Genomic DNA, 10,434 nt, shown 5'->3' with positions numbered 1-10,434 from the left:
AAATTATTCTCTGAGAACTTTTTTCATATAATGCTTTAGAAAAGATAAAAATGTCTTTGAGATCCAACCTCCCAAAGATTTTGGAAAATCTAATATTTTCCACTTTCCCAAAGGGATAACCCTTCTTTATTTGTCACGTGCCAAATGAATCTAAAGCTAATTCTTCTGACCTAATACTATGGCAAGTATTTAAGGAAATTATTTATTTTTGTGCAATTGTATTGTGTGAAATATGGACATCTATGAGTCCATTCCCACCTTTTCATCTGCATCATTATCACAATGACATTCTTTGTTGAATTTGAAACATAAATTGTTAAATAGAATAGAAACAAAGTAATGTCTTATTTTGAGGAGATAGTAGGTTTATTATTTTTGTTAAATTGAGAGCTACCCACAAAAATAATCTTTTGTTTGTAGGGAATGCTCCGAGAGGAAAAGGTAATCGATCTTGGTCAAGCCTTGGAGCATTACATGATTGTATTGATTAAAAATAATCAATGTAAGGATCATTGAAGCATTGTTGTTGTGGTAAGGATTATTTTCTCCTCCTTGTTTTTCTTTAAGTGACCTTTAATATTTCTTTAGATCAAAGACGTACATTCATGTCTTCTAAAGCCTGTTTTGGCCTACCATTAGGGAAACTATACCATATAAGAACTTCAGTTGTTTGAAAATCACAAAAAATAGATTATTGATAAAAGTCCTAAAAGAAAACGTACTATGACTAGCTATTAAGCCTATAGGGTGATCTTTAAGTAGAAACTACATTATTGAAACATAAAAGTGTTAAAAACAGGTTAAACGAAAGGCATTCAACCAGATTTATTTGAATCAATGGCTTCAACTAGAGTGGGTTCCTTGTTGCTACTAGGGGAGCAAACAAGATCAGGTGGGATGCCCATGCGCTTATTGAGACATCAGACCCTTTGATTCATTGATGTAATGTTCCTTTGCATTTGATTGAGGGTCGGGAGTGTTAGCACTTGAAATTTCACCTCAGGCTGAAAAGGCAAATCTCAAAGCTACATCAAACCATTCAGCCTCGTAGCTAGCCCTACGGGGCAGGAGAAGGCTCTCTCCGGTCAATCTCGGTAAATTTTCAATAGGAAGAGATGACCAATAATGTAACACTGATATTAGGCTAGTAAACTGGTTATAAATGTTGATTTTGGGGGTTTTTGGTGGCAAATTGAGGAGCTGCAATTTAGGGTGCGGGGATTTGACATAGTTTCTGCAGGGGGGTCTTTGGGGCGAGGTAGGAGCCTGTATTGATGCCTTTAGTTGAAATAGATGATTAGGAAAGAAAGAGGAGGAGCTAAAGAGAGCAAACAATGACTTTGAATTCTCTTTAGACAGCAGAAAACATAGAAATTAAACAAATTTAAAAGCAGAGCATGGCAGGCATGAATTCATACTTTATCACTTCATTTGTTTAATATGCAGAAGTAAAGAAAGGAGATGAATCACATAACAAAGCTTACAATAACATGGAGAAACACACCATCAACACATGAGTCCACAAGAATCCCAAAGATGACTGCAAAACCCTGGTCTTCCTTAGCCAAAAATTGCAGAGATACAAGTGATAATACAATGATAGCTTCTCCCTCAAGAGTCCAACCATGAAAATGAGCAAGAAAGTACATAATATAGATGATCTAACCTCTTTCCCTGCCTCCATGGGTCGAGCTCACTATCCTAGGAGCTGTTTGAACCACTTCTAAACTAAGCACTAGAAAATAGGCAGTCAAAACAACTTGCCTCTATAAACTTGGAAACCAGTTCATACATTCAATTTTTACCCTTTACATGCAAGAATCTTCTAGAAGAGTTAAACAAGAGTAAAAATATCCAAAAAGTGTCACAATTACATCCAAGAGGACCACCATCCACTTCAAAAAGTCAAACTGGAGCCAAACTGCGTTTTCCGGGCTGAACTGGTCAAATCTGGCAAAGTTTCCTCAATGGGTCGCGCACTTTGGAGCTCTGTTTGGAGGCCTTCTCGGTGTCAGAATTGGGTGCAGGATAGCTCGTTGGAAAGGTCTCTGAGTCTACTTTCCAACCCAACTATAATTTTTGGATTTGGAGGTCATTTTCCTAGTCAAAAGTCAATTCTCCCAAGACTGCTTCTGCAACTCAAAAAAGGGGCAGAAAGTCAAATTTTCCCTGTATTTTGACCTTCTGGAGGCCCAAAACCCCATAAAAACTCAAGTCCATCCATGGGCATATGTAATTTTGCATGAAAAATCTAAAAATGCTGAGTTTTTGCAAAACGGAACTACGATGACAAAGGCGTTGAGAAGCCAAAACCTGTAAATTTCCAAAAAATTCCAAAATTACCCAAAATTCTAAAAAAAATTTGGGATTTGTGCTGTAGCTGATGCTAGTGAGTGCCATGATCTTTGAGGGATGCCTCAGCCAAGATACGGAGTGGATTGGTCTTCTTCCTCCGCATAAGAGCCTCGGACAACCTCCTTTGGAAAATTTTCATTTTGGCCTTGCATACATGCATCCTTGCCCAATAGTGATTCTTCATGTTTCTCAGCAGCCTTTTATCTTGGTTGGCCTTAGCCAACAGCCTCTCCAAGTGAGCATTCTCCTGAATGAGCATTGACTCTCGGTCAGCAGGCAATGGATCACCGGGTCTTCTACGGTTCAAGACTCGGTCGCTACGAATCCTCCATAGCTCATCAAGTGCCTTCTCCTCCTCTAACTGTGTGTTCCGCTGCTCCAGGTAAGTAATAGTCCATTGGGCACCCTCAAGTCTCCTCTGTAAAACATCATTTTCAGCCCTGAGATGCTGAATGGTCTCCTTCGCCTCTTGGCTAGGAGAACTGGCCTCAAGATCAATCACTGGACCCTCATGAATGATGGGCTCTTTGCCCCTCTGTAGTGCCTGTGCTGGTGAAGAAAGCGAGGCCCCTTCCACCTGATGTGGAGATAACACTCGCTGAGCTGAAGATGAAGGCGAGACCCCTTCCACCTGCTGTGGAGATAGTACTCGCCTAGCTGCTGCAAATAAGGCCCTTGGGCCTCTCTGATAAGTGACCAATGGAGGAGAGCTGACATGTCTGGTCTCAAGAATATCATGCTACTGTGATGGCCTTCCCTCCTCATGAACAACCTCAGGGGGTGAAAGGGATAACCTTGAGAGCAGCAAAACAAAACCCTATCTCTACTTGCATTTTGACATTTTTAAAGCAAATATACATGAACTTCTCATTCCAACTTGATGGCATTAAAACACATTTCCCATGCTCATTTTTCTCTATCAAGCAAAATACTTTGATGATCAGAGGCCTACCTACAACCTTGAAGAGATTTGGGGTCATTTGGCAGCTTACTGGCAAATTTCTGTGGAGAAATCCCCAACGGGTCGCGCCCCTCCCAACGGGTCGCGCACGTTGATTTTCTGAACTGCAGAAGGGCTCTCAACGGGTCGCGCACCACCCAACGGGTCGCGCTTTTGCAGGAGGCTTTTGGAGGCCTTCCCGGTGTCGGAATTGGGCGCATGATAGCTCGTTGGAAAGGTATTTGAGTCTAATTTCCAACCCAACTAGAATTTTTCAATTTGGAGTTCATTTGACCTGTCAAAAATCAAATATCCCAAGACTGGTCAAAAAGTGCCAAATGAGGTTGCCTCAAGGAAGAGTGTTGTTGCAGTCAGCTTTTGAATGCCTTCCTCAACCCCAAATTGAGCTCATGATAGCTAATTGGAAAGATATTTATGTCTAGTTATCATTTTACCCATCAAGAAAATCATTTGGCCAACCAAGCTAGGAGAAAACTTGATTTTCCCAAGGTCACTTCAGAGGTGTCTTTGATTCTCCTGAGGCAACGGTATTCTTGACATTTCTCTCAAACAATGACACCTGTGAAAAAAGTGAAGGAGGTTTTTCTTCTTTGGAATGTTCTGGACGAAAACCTCTCTCAATCTCCCAAAATTCATCTTTGATTGCTCTGAAACATTATTTGAGTGAAACTTGTCCCGATGTGTGAAACAAGGAATTCTGTCGAAATGAAGCGAAATGAAGGGGATAGGGGGCTTCTAAATTCTTGAGGAAATTTTTGGGAGTGGGGAGGGATGTTAGGGAGCAGGGGAAAGTAGAATCTCTGAGATTGAGTGAGGGGAAGGGGTCCAAAAGGGCAAAACACAGGCCAAACCTAGAAAATTGCCAGGTTGTAGCTAGAAACTAGGGTTTGAGCAAAAATGAGGATTTTAGCGGATCTAAGGGATGGGAAGTGTTTTATAAGGTATATGAAGGATAGGGGAAGGTGTATGAACATCTGGATACAAGTTTTGCCGATGACTTGACCGTCCAAGAGAAATTGGTTTCAAAACCCTAGGAGAGGGAAATGACCTTGCCAAGGCACAACTGAAGCATGAACAAGGTGTGAAATGACTCATTAGACACTGACATGATAATGAAAACCATATGAATGATGATAAACTCAGCTGAATGGTGACATGGACTGACATTTGGGCAAACCCTAGACCTAATGCCTAGTGACCAAATTTTGCTTGAAAACTCTTTGAAATGACAAAATTTGACCTTGACACTCTGAGACCACTTTGTAAGAGCATATTTGATCACTGGAGGAAGGCTGGAAAGACTGACACTAACAGGGAGGATGTCATCTTTGATTTCATTCCTATTAATGAGAAATCTACCCAATGGTAATTTTAAATGCCAATATATGTCTACAATGTACATTTACTAATTGTAGTGACATTTAGTATGCCTTACATATGGAACTCAATCATCCACCTTTGTTAGGATGTTTGTGTCGATGAGAGATGCCACTAATCCACTATTTCCCTCTTTACTTGGTGATTTCCTCTTGAAACTGTTGAAAGATAAGCTCCCTATATCTAGAAATCAAGCTCTTGACTCTTAATTGTGTGCTTGGGTTCCCCTTTTCCTAATAATATGCCACACCTCGGTGCACCCTTGCTCTCTTCCGGGGCATGGTGAACATTGGTTGAGAAAGTTGTTCTACTGTGCAAATGAGTTTCCACCTCAAATTGCAATTGTTTGGTGTTCTTATACCAAAGATCTGAGTGAGATTGGGTGGTTTTGGGTCTTAGAACACTAGTATGTTTCTAAAGGCCTCACTTTTCCCCATAATTCTAACCAAAAAAGAACAATGGTGAGTCCCAATCAAAGTGACAAGTTAATTGGCTCAAATGTTGCATGGAGGGGCAAAAAATATAGATCCTACAACAAAAATACCATCAAAATTTCCTTAAAGGGGAGGAATCAAATGCAAGCCTATGCACCTTGAGCTACAACCATATGGATGTGGCTTTCCATGGAGGGAAAGAATGAGCATAAACATGAGAAACTATAGTTGGGATAACAATTTCCACTTTGACGCCATTTGATTTGCTTAAGACCTTATGAAAATCCCAGAGTTAGCTTGAATAATGGGGAGGGTGAGGAAAATAGTCTGGCATGGCTAGGTTTTCCTTCATATCCACCTGAGAGAGACACCAAAGTATGTATACACCTACACTAAAAACCAAACAATATGTAGGAGAGGAATAAACTTTACTTGTTGTGGGTTGAGTAATAATAACCTCCAGGTTCTAGGGTGCTTGAAAACTCCCATTCATGGAGAATGCGCCATATCCAGGCCCTATACCATGTAGAATTATGAATTTTCGCTCTCAATCACGTGATTTGAAACCAAGTTCCCACCTTTGGTTATCAATTGAATGCCATTTTCATGTGAGGTTGTAGCTTGGAAGGCTCACTTGACAATTGGCAATTGGGTACACCCTCCATTAGCATCTCTATATATTCCTATACATTTTGCATCCACATTGATGTATCAACCCTACAAAGATTAACTACCAACACTATCAGGTGGTAGAGTGTTATGTTGTCTCATGCACTCTACATGATAAGTAATGGACCATCAAAGGGGTGTGATACCACGTCTTGTTGGCATAAGGATTAGCATGATGGTGGAAGCATACCTCCCCCCTTCTCACTTTTGAGTACCCCATCCAAGGTTTTTATCCTTCTTATTTAAATACAAATAAGATAAGGACAAAATTTTGAGAGGTGGCACTTGTTTCCTTGGGTCCAGTGACCTTTATCTAAAGCAATGGTCTCTTAATTTTGATCACATGGAATAAATACCCATGATTTACCATATTCTATAAAGAATTAAACCAAGCAAGTTTTAGTCTCTGATTAATCAATAATGACAAAGTTTTGCAAAGGCGAGAAAATTGCTAAGTACCTAATATAGTGATGAAATTTGATTCAAGTGCAAAAACTCTTTAGGTGAGTAAAAAAAAGTTCTAAATTATGTGATGTGGATTCCCGCATGTAGATACAATGGTGTTGTATGTGTGATGTATGTATGGGTGAAATGAAGTATACCTAAAACTACATTGCCTTTTGAATACCTATCCAAATGTGGGACCCATAATGCAAGTTATTTTGGGGCGGGTGGTGACACATTAAATTACCCATTGTGGTCCCCATCCATATGGTAGGAATCAGCTTACAAGTGTACCCCATATAAGCAATGGTATTTGGGGTCTTTCTCGTCCATCTAACCATCTGTGTCCTTAATGACAATGCTCATCAACGCACACATGGATTGAGGAAACAAACAATAAGGATATAGTCTGAGTTATTTTCTCGTTTGATAGGTGGATGATGCTAACCCAAAATAAGGGTGTAGCCAAGAAACTTTAATTATGCAACAAAACCACACTTAAATGACTTCTCAACCCATGGTCATGCAACTTTAAAAGAGGAATTATTAAATAGAGAGGATGGTTTGTTTCTGTTTCAATAAGAATATATCAAATATCTAGGTATTGTAGAGTGAAATGAAAATGTGAATGGTTGGTAGTGTTGTGTTATACATAACTAGGCCAAGATAAAGTAGTAGCTTGAGAATACATCGTTATGTGCTTGGAAATCCAGAGCATGTGGCCAGTATTGTGTGCAATCACTTGTATTTTTTAGCTTAACAAAATCTAGAGTTTTGGTCCCATAACAATTTTCTCTAGTTAAAATAAATGTGTGGAACTCCATGGTGGAATCCTTTGTATGTTGAGTTATTATGTGTCAATTATCCATCATTGAATGTTTCTTTTGTTGAAACAATGTAATATTGTTATAAAACTCCAATATATTTCACCAAGAAGCACCCAATAATTCAATCAAGGTCTCCTTGAATTGTTGAGAGAAATTTGTTCATTTCAATTGCATGTCAATTTCAAAGTGAGAGCACAGTTCAAATAACACTTGGAAGCAAAACTTGTAAGGTGAAGACCCATGGTAAGTCGGAGAAGAGTATAGGGACACTTTAACTAGGGTTGGAAAAGAGGAAACAACCAAATCGATAGGCACTACTGATGTATAAAAACACAAATGGTACCCAAAATTTAGATATACTTAGTCAAAGTATGGTATTGCTACATTGTCAAAGATGATGACTCAATTTATGGGGAAACCATTTAGTCAAGAACTACTTCATCAATCTAAGAGAATGTCCTTATGCAAAAATATCCCTCCTAAGACAATTCGCTTCATCATTCATCCATAGTGACAAAGACAAAAAGAGAAGAGAGGTAATGTGCACTTCTTAAGAGAGAGAGAGAAGTGTTGTGAATGCGTGATAATATAAAACGAAAGTGAATTTCCTCTATGTATATGAACGAAACCAAGTCACCTTTCATAATTTTACAAGTGAAAGCCCTTAAAGTTTGATTAAGCATTCAACTAGGCCTAAATCTCACAAGCCAACCTTAAGATTGTTTTAAAACATAACAAATACATCAAAATATCCCTACATGCATGGGAAAATGCTCTCTATGATGGATTCGTCCTCTTCAAATGGACAATATCCATCAAGTAAGTGACAGAGTGGCTCATGATTTCTCCTCAATCCAAGAAAATCATCAAATTGCATGAGTGCATCTCCAAACAACTCCTCCTCTTCCATGACGTCATCCCCAAGAAGGCTTGCATCACCCTTTTAGGGCACGTGGGGATGAAATGGCATGCTATAAGGCAAACATTTAAATCTAGGGATAATGTGCTAGTTATCATTTCATCTTAGTGATCATTATCCTCATACGGGCTCCGTAACAAGGCAACATCCATTAAACAGGGTCAAGGCCAACCTGGGGGCGTCTTGGGGTCCATCTAGGCACAACATAAATAATCCAATGTTTTAGCTTCCTGGTACAATGTTTTAGCATTTGGAGGTGTAGCAAGGGGAATATAACCATGTGGAGTCTCATCAAAGCCTAATTTCCATCTCATGAGGGAAACATTGGGGCCACAAGGTGATGTCTGCTCTCAACAATGGGAAAAATGTCCTCTAAATGGTTCTTTATACATGTCAGATCTTCCTTTAAAGCATATTTGCTGCATGAGTAATGAACCAAATGAAACATACCCTCAAGATCAAGTGAGGTCAACATCATCAGGGAAAAAACCATGGAAGTATCCTGGTCGACCATATTCAATGTTAGGGGAACAAAAATAATTCACGTAAACCTTGCCTTCAAAAGTTTTTCTAGCTTGGGATTTGTAAGCAAGTTAACGCACTTGTGTCAAATATGATTATACCTTCAATCCTATTAGTTGCTTCCAACCAACAATGGGAAGGACATTTCACAGGTACACCTATCAATCCATATGTGCATGTGATAATGATGGTGATGGAATGGGAAATATTGTAAGGAAGATGGCCATAGCCATGGTACCAGCAAGATGGGTTCCAACATCTCTAAAGCCATATTGAGAAATGGAGCAATCATGGAGGCATGAGTTACCTATTTCCTTGACTTCCTTTTCCACCTCTCTTGCATGCCTTTTACTCCAATGATTTATCTTTCTTTCTTGCATATATTATGAGCCCAATATTGCTTTATGATTTTCAAATACCCCTTAAAAATGTCATGATTTATCTCTCTTCATGGTTGGGTCATTCAAGGGTTCCTTTTATATATAGCATGAAAAGTCAAGGAGCTAGGTGATGGGTAATGGGTGGGGGGTAGAGCTCATGTTAGGATTTTTCCCATATGTTTACTAAGTCCCATCCATATTTTGCATTCTTATTTTTTCTTTAGTTGTGGCTTCATATGCTTTTATCATATTTTCAACTACATCGATCTTTGAGGGAAAAATTTTGGACCCTGACTTAGGGATGAGGATATAAGGTGTTAGTTCCAATGACAAATGACAATCAACCCAAATAATGGATGTGTATAATAAAGGAAACATGGAATGTGGTGAGCCTGGATTACCTTAGGCATGCTACTTGAACCAATGCCTCTTATTAATGCCCTTCCTGAAGGAAGGACCTTAGGGGAGGTCACATTTGACTATGGGAAAAGGATAATCGCCTAGGTGACGCATGGAAACAGTAGTACAATCAAGAGCAGTCAATCCTCTACCATTTCCCGTGATTCGTATTAGTATGCCCCAAAACATTAAATGGAAGAACATCGTTATGAAAATGGTTAATGTACCTTCTTATAAATGACCCACCTTCCTTCAAGAAGCATGTTGAGAGCTCTAATGTAAACGTTTGTGGGGCATCATAGGGTTTCTAACTGGATAGCTATCGAATCAGGGGAAAAACTTTCTCCTATGGGTTACCCGCTTTTGGTGGTTAACATCTGGATCCATCTCAGGGACATGTGCTCACTGTAGAGCGAATGATCCATGTGCCTCAAATGAAGAGTGCATGAGAATCCCAACAATCGTTGGTACTCACAGATTATTACAAGTACACACAACAACTTGTTGGTAGCAACTGAGTAGGGTGTTCAACGTTACCTTTTTGATATAGAATAATAATAAAATGTTAGCTAAAATAAAGCATGAAATCTAATTGATATGCAAGTAAATCAACATTTAAGCAATTAAAGAAGGATGTAAAAGCAAGAATGCAAGGCACACAATCCTACTTTAACTACCTACTATTGAATGCATTAGGTTGCATTCAAAAGGGTGAGGTTCTTTCCTTCCACTAGTGATGACATTGGCATTCCATTAAGATTAGCTATGTCAAAATAGTTAACCCCTACCTATCCATGAACCTTATATGGCTAAGGGTCATCATTAATAAGGACAAGATCCCTAAGTTGGCAATATTCTTCTTGCCTCTTAACCCATTATTTATTCTTATTTTTATTTATTTGTGTTTTTGCTTCGGGGGAATATAATTGGTTCACTTGATATACATTTCCTCTAAAATGATCGATGACTCTTGTTCTTCTGAGGGTACTAGGATCAAAGTGCTTCCATGCCACTTGCAGGTTTAAGGGCTCAATACTCCTTCGTGGACCCTTTAGATGAAAGAGGGAAGGGAAAGGGATCATTAGTTATTGAAATCCTTGGATTAATACAATTCTCATATTCTAATCCTCTATTGACATCAAAGGAA

This window comes from Pinus tabuliformis, chromosome 9, assembly GCF_031772625.1.
Source record: "Pinus tabuliformis cultivar Carrire ecotype Pingquan chromosome 9, CPIR1, whole genome shotgun sequence".
Lineage (NCBI taxonomy): Eukaryota > Viridiplantae > Streptophyta > Pinopsida > Pinales > Pinaceae > Pinus > Pinus tabuliformis.
The sequence above is the reverse complement of the archived record's forward strand: the minus strand, read 5'-3'. Positions refer to the sequence as shown.